Source organism: Tachyglossus aculeatus, chromosome 12, assembly GCF_015852505.1.
Source record: "Tachyglossus aculeatus isolate mTacAcu1 chromosome 12, mTacAcu1.pri, whole genome shotgun sequence".
Classification (NCBI taxonomy): domain Eukaryota; kingdom Metazoa; phylum Chordata; class Mammalia; order Monotremata; family Tachyglossidae; genus Tachyglossus; species Tachyglossus aculeatus.
In genome coordinates this window covers 27,542,190-27,554,265 of record NC_052077.1, presented here as the reverse complement: position 1 = coordinate 27,554,265, position 12,076 = coordinate 27,542,190, and the positions used below count along the sequence as shown (strand labels likewise).

Genomic DNA, 12,076 nt, shown 5'->3' with positions numbered 1-12,076 from the left:
AGGAAACAGAGAAGACTGGCTTATAGAAATCAGAAACAAGAAAACTCTCTAAGAGGAGAGGCTTTGAGAAGTTTGTAACTTGAGCGAGAGAAAAGAATAGACCACCCAACCCTGAGAGCAGCAAACACTGTAACACGGTAAAGGATGATCACTACACGCATCTACTGGGAAATGGATCATTGATCCCACACAGTGTTATGACAAATATTATTACATACTGGTAAATATATCCACAGTAGCAGCAACTTTGAATCCCATAGGACGACATATACATGAACTTCTTAAAAAATTAAGGTAATTGACTCAAGGATCTTGCCTTTTTTTCTTCCCCTCCTCCCCAGCTTCAGTATGATTTCGTATTCCAATTCTCTTCTGCTGGTTCACCTTCTTCTATTAGTTTCCCAGGCCAGTAGTTGAAATGCTTCAGAGTAAGAGGATGAGTTCATTCAGCCTTGCAAATTGTTTGTGGAAATTATTAGACTCCCCCAAATCCTGTTTGACTTGCAAAATTTGCACTGACCCATCACATTTACCAATGTCACTCCAAGCCATCCCACATCCCCAGATTCTTCCCTTTGTGTGATGCTGAGAGGATACAAACATTGACCTATAGCAAATTAATTCTCGGTTCACACATACAATTTCCCATGAAAATTAAATAAAAAGGAAATAGAATATGGACAGATAGGAAGGCAAAGGGATTTCAGGAGCATTATAATTTGTTTTGTTCCCCACATTTTTAAAAGGATGCAAGGAACCTGGAGGGAAGCCCCAGAAGATCAATAAAGATGATAATAAACTTAATAACCATCTTTGAGTATTTGAAAGATTGATAATGTAACCTTTGTTGTTCTCCATACACTTAGAGGACAGAATTGGAGGAAATGAACTTAAATATGCAACAAGAGAGATCTAGGTTAGACATAAGAAAATATTTCCTGTCTGTGAATTTGATTAATGAGGAAACAACCTACCAAAGCTAATATCTCTGTCCTTGAGGCATCTTTAATAACAGAAGCAACCACCTTCTGTTAGTGGAGAGCAAAACTAGATGGCTCCTCTCTGTTCTTTCTACCTCTGGGATGTTCTGGCTATATGCTCCTGCAAGCAGGCTATTGGCAGAAGGGTAAAGAAATCCAGGGAAGATAAAGCCACTCCCTTAATCTGCATCCTAAGACTCTAGGAGCTTCACATCCTGGACAAAGAATTGGTTCCCATAAGGGTAAGAGGCACCATTTGCAGGCAGTGAAAAAAAAATATAAAGAATCTAAGATATTTGAAGGGGAGTCTACAAACATGTTAGCTGAAAATGGTTGCTACTTCACGCTCTTCTTAGCAGGAATGATTCTTCTGAATTCCTACCTCTCTCTTGAGCTAAGTCAACATAGGTCAAGGGAGATCAAAAGAAAAAGAATCAATCAATGGTATTAAGTGCTCACTGTGAACAGAGAACTGTATTAAGCACTTGGGAGAATTTGATACAGGTAGAGTTGGTACACACAATCCCTGCCTACAGGAAGCTTACAGTCTGAGGAAACAGAGCCGGGACTTACCTTTCTTGAGGCCCTTCTGTAGCCTGATGCTGTATCTGGCATAAGACAATACAGGCAAAATCTGGATGAAAAATAGCAGCAATTAGACTCTTGAATGGTACAAAATCAAGGGAAGATATAAACTCTGTCTTGTAATTATCTGACAGGAGTTTCCTAATTGAGCCTCCCACCGCAAGAGGGCCTTATAGTTTATATATGTAATTGGTGATCATTATGAATTATACGGAATTTTTCGGACGAGTTCTTTCTGCTACTGAATTGGTATAGCCAGGCTAAATTATTTTGGCTCATCAGCCAATGGGTTTGAATCAGTGTTCATCCGCAGATGATCTGACTTATGACCATTATTCATGAAAATAAGTACTGCCATACTGAAATGTATCCTAATTTACAGTTCAACTCCAGCTGCTTCCCCACCTTAAAACCACTTTCCTAACTCACCTCTCCCCTGAAACCTTCATCCTGATTTAAAGAGAGAGAGAGAGAGAGAGAGAAACAGAGGTCTGACAGTGACGCTTGAAGATATGTCTGTGTTGTTCCTGTAATGTTATCATTTCTACATAGCACATTTTGAGAACTGGGAATTATGCAGTCAAAAGCATGGGTAATCGTGTATCTTGTCAATCATTTTGTAATCTGTCAGGGGCCTTATTCTTCACCATTTTCTGTGTATTGTCCTTATACCTAATTTGAATTTATAATCACATAACCATCTGTCAATGTAGTAAAGAAAGCCTGTTATACCATGTCACCATTTTATAGAGATATAGAGCGGGGGGAAGTACTGTTGGGAAAGGAGGTTTTAAAATTATCAGTTTCAGTTAGGGAATTGGTTGGTTACCAATAATGATTAAATCCAATCAAAGCCAGCCTTCTTGGACAAAGACTTCTAGCTAACTTTTTAGGCTCACAGTATTAACCACTTCTCCAAAAACATATCACTTAAAATCAAATGAAAAAATTTACTACCAACTGAGAAAATCCCATCCAGAATACAATTTAGATGCTAATTTGAAATGAGGAAAATCAAAGTTTTTTGTTGAGCACTGTCTGCAGAGCACTATACTAAATGTTCCCTTTTGGCAGGGGGGTGAATATCAAATATTTAAAGGGTACAGAGCCTTTACATTACAGAAGGTAGTGAGTAAGGACAATGAGGACTTAGTTGGGGAAGGCCTCTTGGAAGAGATGTAATTATAATAAGTCTTTGGAGGTGGGGAGCAAGTTAGTGTCATATATGATGTGGTAGGGAGCTCAACAGGCCAGAGAGAGGACATGGGAAAGGAGTCAGCAGTGAGTCCGAGGTATGAGTAGGTCAGCATTAGAGAACCAAAGTATGTAGAATGGGTTATTATAGGAAATCAGCAAGGTAAGGATGTAGAGGGCAAGCAGACAGTGTTTTAAAGCTGATGGTAAGCAGAGTATCTCCATGATGAAGAGGTGGATAATAATAATGATGGCATTTTTTAAGTGCTTACTATGTGCAAAGCACTGTTCTAAGCACTGGGGGGGACACAAGGTAATCAGGTTGTCCCACGTGGAGCTCAAAATTCTAATCCCCATTTTACAGATGAGGTAACTGAGGCTCAGAGAAGTTAAGTGACTTGCTCAAGGTCACACAGCAGACACATGGCAGAGCTGGGATTAGAACCCACGACCTCTGACTCACAAGCCCGTGCTCTTTCCACTGAGCCACGCTGCTTCTCTAAGGTGGATGGGTGACCACAGGAGATTTTTTTTTTAAAGTGTAGAGCTGTGAACTAAATTTGTTTTAGAAAAATAATCTAGGCAGCAGAGTAAAGTATGGACTGGAGAGGGAAGAAACAGGGAGGTCAGAGAGGATAGTCAAGGCATGATATAAATAAGTAGTTGGAGCAACATCCAAACTGCTAGTATGGTGACAAAAGGACAAAAACAACCTGGCCTACTGGAAAGATCCTGGGAGTCGGAGGAGCTTGGTTCTAGTCTGAACAGTTACTTATCTCCTGCGTGACCTTGGAAAACTCATTTAACTTCTCTATGCCGCAGTTTTCTCATCAGTGAAATGGGGATTAAGACTGTGAGCCCAATTTTAGACATGGATGGTGTTCAACCTGATTATGTTTTTCTCTATCCCAGCACTTAGTATAGTCTCTGGCATACAGAAAGCACTTAAATACCATTTAAAAAATAGTGCAGTTAGAACAGGATTTGGTGAGCTAGAATGTGTGGATCAAATGAGAGAGATGAGTTGAGGATAATGCCAAAGTTACAGGTTTGTGAGGCAGAGAGGATAGTGGTGTTGCCTACAGTAATAGGAGAGGCAGGAAGAGGGCCGGGTTTGGCTGGGAAGATGAATTCTGTTTCGGTCATGTTAGTCTTGAGGTGTCAGTGGGACATACAAGTAGAAATGTCCTGACAGCAGAAAAAGAAAGAAGTCAGGGTTGGAGAGGTAAATTTGGGAATCTTCTGTTTAGAAACGGTAGTGAAAGCTGTGAGAGTGAATGAGGAAGTGTAGAACTTACTTTTTGTGGGGAAGATAGAAAGGTCAGAGTCTTCATTGGACTGTTTTCTCCCCTACTAAGTTTTTTTTTTAATATTTATCTGAGTAAAAACAAGGTACACTCAGAAGGGAAATGCAACAGCCTTTGCAGCTCAGTTTGGGATTTAAACTCTGAGGGATTAAACAGAATCTGAATGAAGATTTGAGGAAACAAAAATGATGTATTAGTTTCCCTCAGAGACACATGCACCTTCTGTTAGAAGTCATCAGGATAATTACGGCGCAATTGGAGATGAGTATAACGCAAAATGTCCATCAGCACTAGAAAACTGAGCTTTGACAAGATTCAAATAAGCACCTTCATTCAGCTGCAACATAGATTTTACCAAGCAGCAGAATGAAGTTTGTATGAACAATTAACTTACACTCAGAAAGTATTTATCAGCTTTACGGTGTTTCAAAAATGGCCTCCTGCAATGTTAACTGTTAATTAGCTCCAATGCTGGATCTGAAACCACAGCCCCGTTTAGTGTGACCTCACTGATGTGGCATCTGGGCAATTACCTTCAAGATAATGAGCCCTTTCATCCATAGCAGAGCAACAACCTCACACTTGGATTGCAAGAGACCAGAACCAATCTGCTGAGCATCAGGGTGCCAACCACCTCTCTGTTTCACACCTTATTTTCAAACTAATCTTTCATGTGACAAATTAAAGTGTTTTTAGATTAAAAGTTAATCAGATCACTTTACCAGTCTTATTTTGTCTTATGCTGTCAAGTCATTTTGGACCTATAATGACTCCATGGACACATCTCTCCCAGAAAACACCACCTACATCTGCAATCATTCTCATAGTGTATCGTAATTTTCTTGGTAAAAAATACAGAAGTGGTTCATCATTACCTTGTTCCACACAGTAAACTAAGTCTCCACCCTTGACTCTCTTCCATGCCACTGCTGCCCATAATAGGTGAGTTTTGACTTGTAGCAGATTGCCTTCCACTCACTAGCCACTGCAAAAGTTAGAAATGGAATGGGTATGCCTCTGTTTGACTCTCTCTCCCACAGTTGAGGCTGAAAGAGTACTAGAAACTCTCTGGGTGCAATCCTGAGAGGGGACACTTTACCAGTACTTTGGGGAACGCTTTTGTGCTTATACACAAATAATAATTTGGATCCCAATACAATGGGAAAAAAAAAAACCTTGAAAACCCTCTAAAGCGTATATTGAAATCCCTGGACCTTACTACTCACATGGTCCTTCTGTTCAATTATATCAAACAAAATCTTATAAGCATTTTCAATCCACTATTAGTTTCCAGGTATACCACATAAAGCAAAGTATTTACCTTTCCACTTCAAATCCATGCCATTCCCTGGGAGTTGAGTAGAATATCAATTGTACTTTTGTTAGAAACTAACATAAAACCACAGCTTTTTTGCTTTCCTTCCCACCAACCAAACAATCTGGTTAGAAAGATAATGTGGAAGACAGCCATCTACAACTCACAACCTGCTCAGGGATCTATAAACTGAGCATGCTCCACTCTTGGTGAGGTGTTCCAAGAATTTAAAATAGTAAGACCAGGTGGAAGTAGATTGGCAGGTTTAGCCATTTAGACCCAATTCAACAACATTTGCTTATTTTTCTAAATGTCTGAAACAGCCTAAAAATGGGCCATTTGGGTTAAACTTGGATGGCTTTAGGGTCATTTTGAACAGGCTTTCAACTCAAAACAACTTAAGGTAGTCATATCTACTGCATCAGAAAGTTTCTTTTTTGCTCTCGGTCTCTTTAGGTCTCTGTAATCCCTTTCAGGTTCCTCACAAGCTAACCTCATTATCCACTTAGCTCAGGTTACTTACACTCAATTAATCAATCACTCTACTTCAGGGTTTCTCACCTGCCGAGAGTCCTGGAACTCCCATGCCTAACAAGTCCTTAAAGAGTTCTCTTTCCCCTTCTTCAGAAACCTTCCCTAACTGAAAGCAAAAAGGGAGTAGTTAGATACCCCTTCCAAAGGCAAACTCCCCTAGTCACTATATGCATCTTACAATTTGAGATATTCCTCAACATTATTTGTTCACATTCAAGGCATTTAGAACAATAAAACTTTTCCTCGCAAGTACTCAAAATACTTTTACAAATGTTTTCAGTTCAACCCCCTGGCCTACTGGAAAGAGCTGGAGCCTGGGAATCGGAGGACTTGGGAACCACCACTTGCTTGCTGTGTGACCATGGGAAAGTCACTTGACCTCTCTGTGTCTTAGCTTCCTTGTCTATGAAAAGGGGATTGAATCCCCGTTCTCTGTTCCCCTTAGACTGTGGGACAGGAAATTTGTCTGATCTGATTTTTCAGAAACTATCCCAAAGCTCAGTATAGTAGCATATTGTAAGTACTTGACAAATACTACAATTATTATTGGGGAGAGAATGAGCTTTGAATCAGAAAACCTGAATTCTAATCTCTGCTCCACCATTTGCCTGCTATATGACCTTGGGCATGTCACTGAATTTATTTCTTTGTGCCTCAGTTTCCATATCTATAAAAATTGAGATAAAATACCTATTTTCCCTCTCCTGATTGTAAGAAACTGTATCCGATCTACTTATATTGGATCTCAGTCCTTAGTATAGTGCTAGGCATGGAATAACTTGTTTAAGAAATACCATTAGTCTATGTAATTATCCACTCTCATAAAAAATATCCATTTATTTATATTACTGTGCATCTCCCCCTCTAGACTATAAGCCCATTGTGGACAGAGAACATGTCTAACAACTCTGTTGTAGTGTCCTCTCCTGAGCGCTTAGTACAGTGCTCTGCACACAAGCAGTCAATAAGTACCATTGTTGGTTGATACCTGCAAAACAGGTAGTAGTAGTAAATATATCTGAGGATTCACTATGCAGAGTGTACTGTATTAAGCACCTGGAAAAGTTTAATAGAGGCACCAAACATGTTCCACCCCCCAAAAAGAGCTAAACATATTTACAAATAGAAGAATCAAAATAAGTGAGTCAACAGTACAATCAATGAACATATACAGAAGTGGTCAGGGAGACTCTAAATGAATGTGTAAGTGCTAGAGGTGACTGATGGGTTGTATGACGTGGAGCATTGGAAGGAAATCAGGAAAGGCTTGTTGGGGGAAGCGAGATTCTATGAGGGTTTTGAAGGTTAGGAGAGCTGGGATCTGTGCATTTGGGAAGGAAATTCCAGACCAGTGGAAAAGCATTAACAAGGAAATGGAGGTGAGAGATTAGCTTGGGAGGAATAAAGGGTGTATTCATTCATTCATCTAATAATATTTATTGAGTGCTTACTGTGTGCAGAGCACTGTACTAAGTGCTTGATAGACTACAATATAACAGTAACAGACACATTTGAGTGTATATATGAGCGGAAGAGTAGCAGGTAAAGAGGGCATATGTAAAATGGGGAGAATTGGTAGACAGTTTCGAAAAGGGGAGGGACAAGTTCTCTCCATGTTTTTCCCAGCAGTAACTCAAGAAGAGATCTAACTTTTATCAAAATCCACCCCCTCCACCTGCACATCCAACCTCATCCCTTCACACCATATCAAAACACTTACCCCCTCCCTTCTTCCCTCTCTGACAGCCATCTTCAACTCTTGGTTCTCCAATGGCTTCTTCCCCACTGCTTTCAAACATGCTCATGTCTCACCATCCTAAAAAATCCCTCCCATGGTCCCACAGTTCCCTCCGGTTATCACCCCGTCTCCCTTCTACCATTCCTTCCCAAACTCCTTGAGTGAGTTGTCTACTCCTGCTGTCTCAAGTCCCTCTCCTCCAACTCTCTCCTTGACCCCCTCTAATCTGGCTTCCATCCCCTTAGCTCTATAGAAACCGCCCTCTCAAAGGTCACAAATGATCTCCTTCTTGCAAAATCCAGTGGCCTCTTCTCCATCCTAATCTTCCTCGACCTCTCACCTGCCTTAAACACTGACAACCTCACCCTTCTACTGGAGACATTATGCAACCTCGGCCTCACTGACACCGATCTCTCCTGGTTCTCCTCCTATCTCTCTGGCTGCTCATTCTCAGGCACTTTCACGGGATTCTTCTTTGCCTCTCAAACCCTAACTGTGGATGCCCCTCAAGGTTCAGTTCTCAGTCCCCTTCTATTCTCCATCTACACCCACTCCCTTGGAGAACTCATTCGTTCCTATGGCTTCAACTACCACCTCTGTATGGATGATTCCCAAATCTGCATCTCCAGCTCTGATCTCTCTCCTTCACTTCAGTCTCCCATTTCCTCCTGCCTCCAAGACATCTGTACCTGGATGTCCTGCCATCACATCAAACTTAACACATCCAGTACAGAGCTCCTTATCTTCTCACACAAACCCTGACTTTGCCATTATTATAGAGACACCACCACCATCCTTCTTGTCTCACAAGCCTGTAACCTTGGCATTATCCTGCACTCCTCTCTCTCATTCAACACACATATTCAATCCATCACTAGATCCTGTCAGTTCTACCTTCACAACATCACTAGAACACACCCTTTCCTCTCCATCAAAATTGCTACCACATTAATCCAAGCACTTATCTTATCCCTTCTTGATTACTATATTAGCCTCCTTCTGACCTCCCTGCCTCCTATCTCTCCCCACTCCAGTCCAGACTTCAATCTGCTGCCCTGAAAATTTTTCTACAGAAACATTCAGGACATGTTTCCTCACTCCTCAAGAATCTCCAGCCTACTCAGTGTTCTTTCCCAACTGTTTAGTACTGCTTTGCACACAGTAAGCACTTAATAAATAAGATTGAATGAATGAATGAAGACAGTACCAAGAGGCAGGCTCAAAAACACAAGCGGTTACCATATGGGATAAATTCATTAACATAACGAGGATCAATTCCTAGTTGCAAAAAATGCCACATGGTGTGTCAGTCACACATTGTACTTTCCAGCCACAGTAGCACACAAGAACAGGCTCTTATCATTGGGAGTGTCATCTTTGAAATCAGTGTCATCTTTGAAAACAAAGAATAAGCTCTGTGTAGACAGAACCAAAGTTCCAGTTGCCAGATTCCCAACCTAGTGTTCTTTTTAAACCGTACTGCCTCTTTAATCATTTATTTCTGTGATGATTCCTCTTGATTTTGTCTCCTATAGAGGAAATTTACTATATTAGTATACATATGTTCAGGGCAATCTTTTACAAAAGCATGAAGTTAGCTACTATTTTACAGGACCGGAACAGTTCCAGCATTTTCCCAGTCCCAGACCTGTGCAGGTGGCTATTCCCTGGAAACATTTCCCTTGGAACTCCTATCTGGAGGATCGAAATGACCACTCCCCAACTTTAGAGAGTAATGTCCTCTGCAGTGGGCCAGAAGGAGTTAATGCTCCTCTCAGAGCCAAGTTTATTACAGGGAGTGAATTATACACTGAGGACAATAAAGTCCATTATAACTTCAGTGGAGTCAATTAGGTTCTGAGAACAGAGTTCATTATTTGCTAACTAGTATATGTGAGTAAAACCTATGGCCTAGGCTAACTTGGGGAGACCAAAGCCCATTTTGATCACTCCCTCCATTTCTCCACTTCACTAGCCTGCCTTTCCTTTATCTTTGCTGTGTAGGTTTCCACTGCACCCTTAGCTTGCAGAACAGCCTTTCTTTCATCCAGGGATCTGTCCCACTCCTGCTGACCCCTTTCCTCTAGCCTATGACACCTTTGCCTCTGATCTCCAGCTCTGCAGAACCAACTAATCAATCAGTGGCACTGTGCATTGTTCAAAGTACTTTATAAAGTGCTTGGGAGCATACAATACAATCGAATCGGTAGACTCAATCCCTGTCCTCAAGGAGCTTACAATCTAAAGGGGGGAGATTGACACTTCTGCCATTTGCCTTAACCCAGGCTCAGTCAGTGCATCTCCAGTCTTCACCCAATCAATCAGTGGTATGTTATGAGTGCTCTCTGAGTGCAGAGCACTGTACTAGCCTTGAGAGAGCACAGTGCAGCTGGTTGACATGATAATGCCTTCAAGGAGCTTACATGTAATGGGAGAGATGGGGATTAAAATAAATTACAGGTAAGAGAAGCAACTGAGTGGCTTTTTATTGCCTGCCCTTTACTCCTGAATGTTCTCACATGCACAGCTGGGGAAGCCGAGACAGATGATTGTCAGTGTTAGTATTGCTATCCTTGAACATTAGGTGCTATGACCAACAGAGAAGCCTTCACTCTAAGTATCTAAAATACAACTTCTCAATATAAATCCTGCACCTTATTCCACTGGCCAGTCACCCAGTTCAATCAGGTAGACAATACTATGAATAGTCCATTATATCTTGCCTGTGCCGCCATCAGCCCCTGACCCACATCCTGCCTCTGGCCTAGGACACCTTCCCTCCTCAAATCTGCCAAACAATCACTCTTCCCCCTTCAAAGTCCTACTGAAGGCTCCCCTCCTCCAAGAGGCCTTCCCAGACTAAGCACACCTATTCCTCAGCTCCCCTTCCCTTCCACATCACCTTGACTCACTCCCTTTGCTTTCCCTCCCAGCCCCACAGCACTTATGTATATATCTATAATTCTATTTATTTATATTGATGCCTGTTTACTTGTTTTTATGTCTGTCCCCCTGCTTCTAGACTATAAACCCGGTGTGGGCAGGGATTATCTCTCTTGATTGCTGAATAGCACTTTCCAAGCAATTAGTACAGTGCCCTGCACAGAGAAAGTATTCAATAAATTCGATTGATTGAATGAATACTAATAATAATAATTGCGGTATTTATTAAGCATTTAATATTGAGTGCTTATTCATTAATGTGCTAACAAGGTAATTGGGTTGGATACAGTCCCTGTCCCGCACTGGACTCAGAGTCTTAATCCCCATTTTATGGCAGAGGTAACTGAGGCACAGAAAAGTGAAGTGACTTGCCCAAGGTCACATAGAAAACAAGTGGTGGAAAGATTATTAAAACCCAGGTCCTTCAGATTCCCAGGCCTGTGCTCAGTCCACTAGGCCATGCTGCTTCTCATGATCTGATTCAAGGGCACTTCTTCGAGCAGAGAGGACTAAATGAGTTCTCTTGGAATGATCGGAATAACTGGTGTTGGGAAGTGCTTACGCTGTGCACTATTCAAAATAATACTTGTGGTATTTGTTATGTACTTGCTATGTGCAGGCACTGTACTAAGCTTTGGGGTGGCTAGTCAGATAAAATCAAAATGATAGAAAGGAGAAATCCCAGTGAATGTATTAAAGTAATGCCAAAATGCTATATATTTTTTCCAATATTTATACCTCATCTTACAAGACTGGTGTCCACCTCTGATAAAAGCACAATCAACCAGGTTTTAAGAAACTTCTCTCATTCAGAAGGTTTTTTTCAGGCTCTTTCATGTTCAGATAGCCATAGCTTGCTATTTAAGGTTTCCCACATCTTCAAAGGGTGTTGGTTTCATGTATATTTTTCTTCCTTTATATTTAACTGATCAAACAAGTAATTAATTTACATTACTTGCCACATGCAGGCATTTCATTACCACATTGGAGAAGGTGAGAAAATAAGCCATTAATATGCAGAGGATCATTCTTTAAGAAAGTCAGAAGGATATGTAGCGAGTAAATCTTTCCAAATCTCTTATTGGAAGGCTTAAAAATCATCATGAATTTTGGTTGTTTAACCTTCATAAATGAAGCAACCTGAACCGTTCTTCTCAAGTGTTTGATTAAATTTATTTCTACAGGTAGCTCCGTGCCCAGACATTTAACCTTAAAAGTTAATGACATTAGGTTTATTTCACAGGGTGTATGCCTCCAGTTGCTTTCTCGAGTATATACACTATGAATACTAAGCTTGCATTTAGGTAATAGTCTTGGGCAGGCATAGGAACATAGATCAAGGTACCAAACATATTCATTCATTCAATCATATTTATTGAGTGCTTACTGTGTGCAGAGCACTGTACTAAGTGCTTGGGAAGTACATATCAGCCACAGATGTTACCATTTTAGGGTTGGTGACTTAAATGGAGCTAGGATG

General features: G+C 40.9%; 1 long non-coding RNA gene across 1 annotated transcript; it reads right to left on the bottom strand.

The window, feature by feature from the left end:
• Positions 1–320: 320 nt before the first annotated feature.
• LOC119935570 lies at positions 321–5,498 on the bottom strand. Its single transcript, XR_005453382.1, has 3 exons — positions 5,388–5,498; positions 1,554–1,614; positions 321–421 (listed from the first exon to the last, which is right to left on the bottom strand). It is a non-coding gene; the product is annotated as an uncharacterized LOC119935570 (long non-coding RNA).
• Between the last annotated feature and the right edge of the window lie 6,578 nt (positions 5,499–12,076).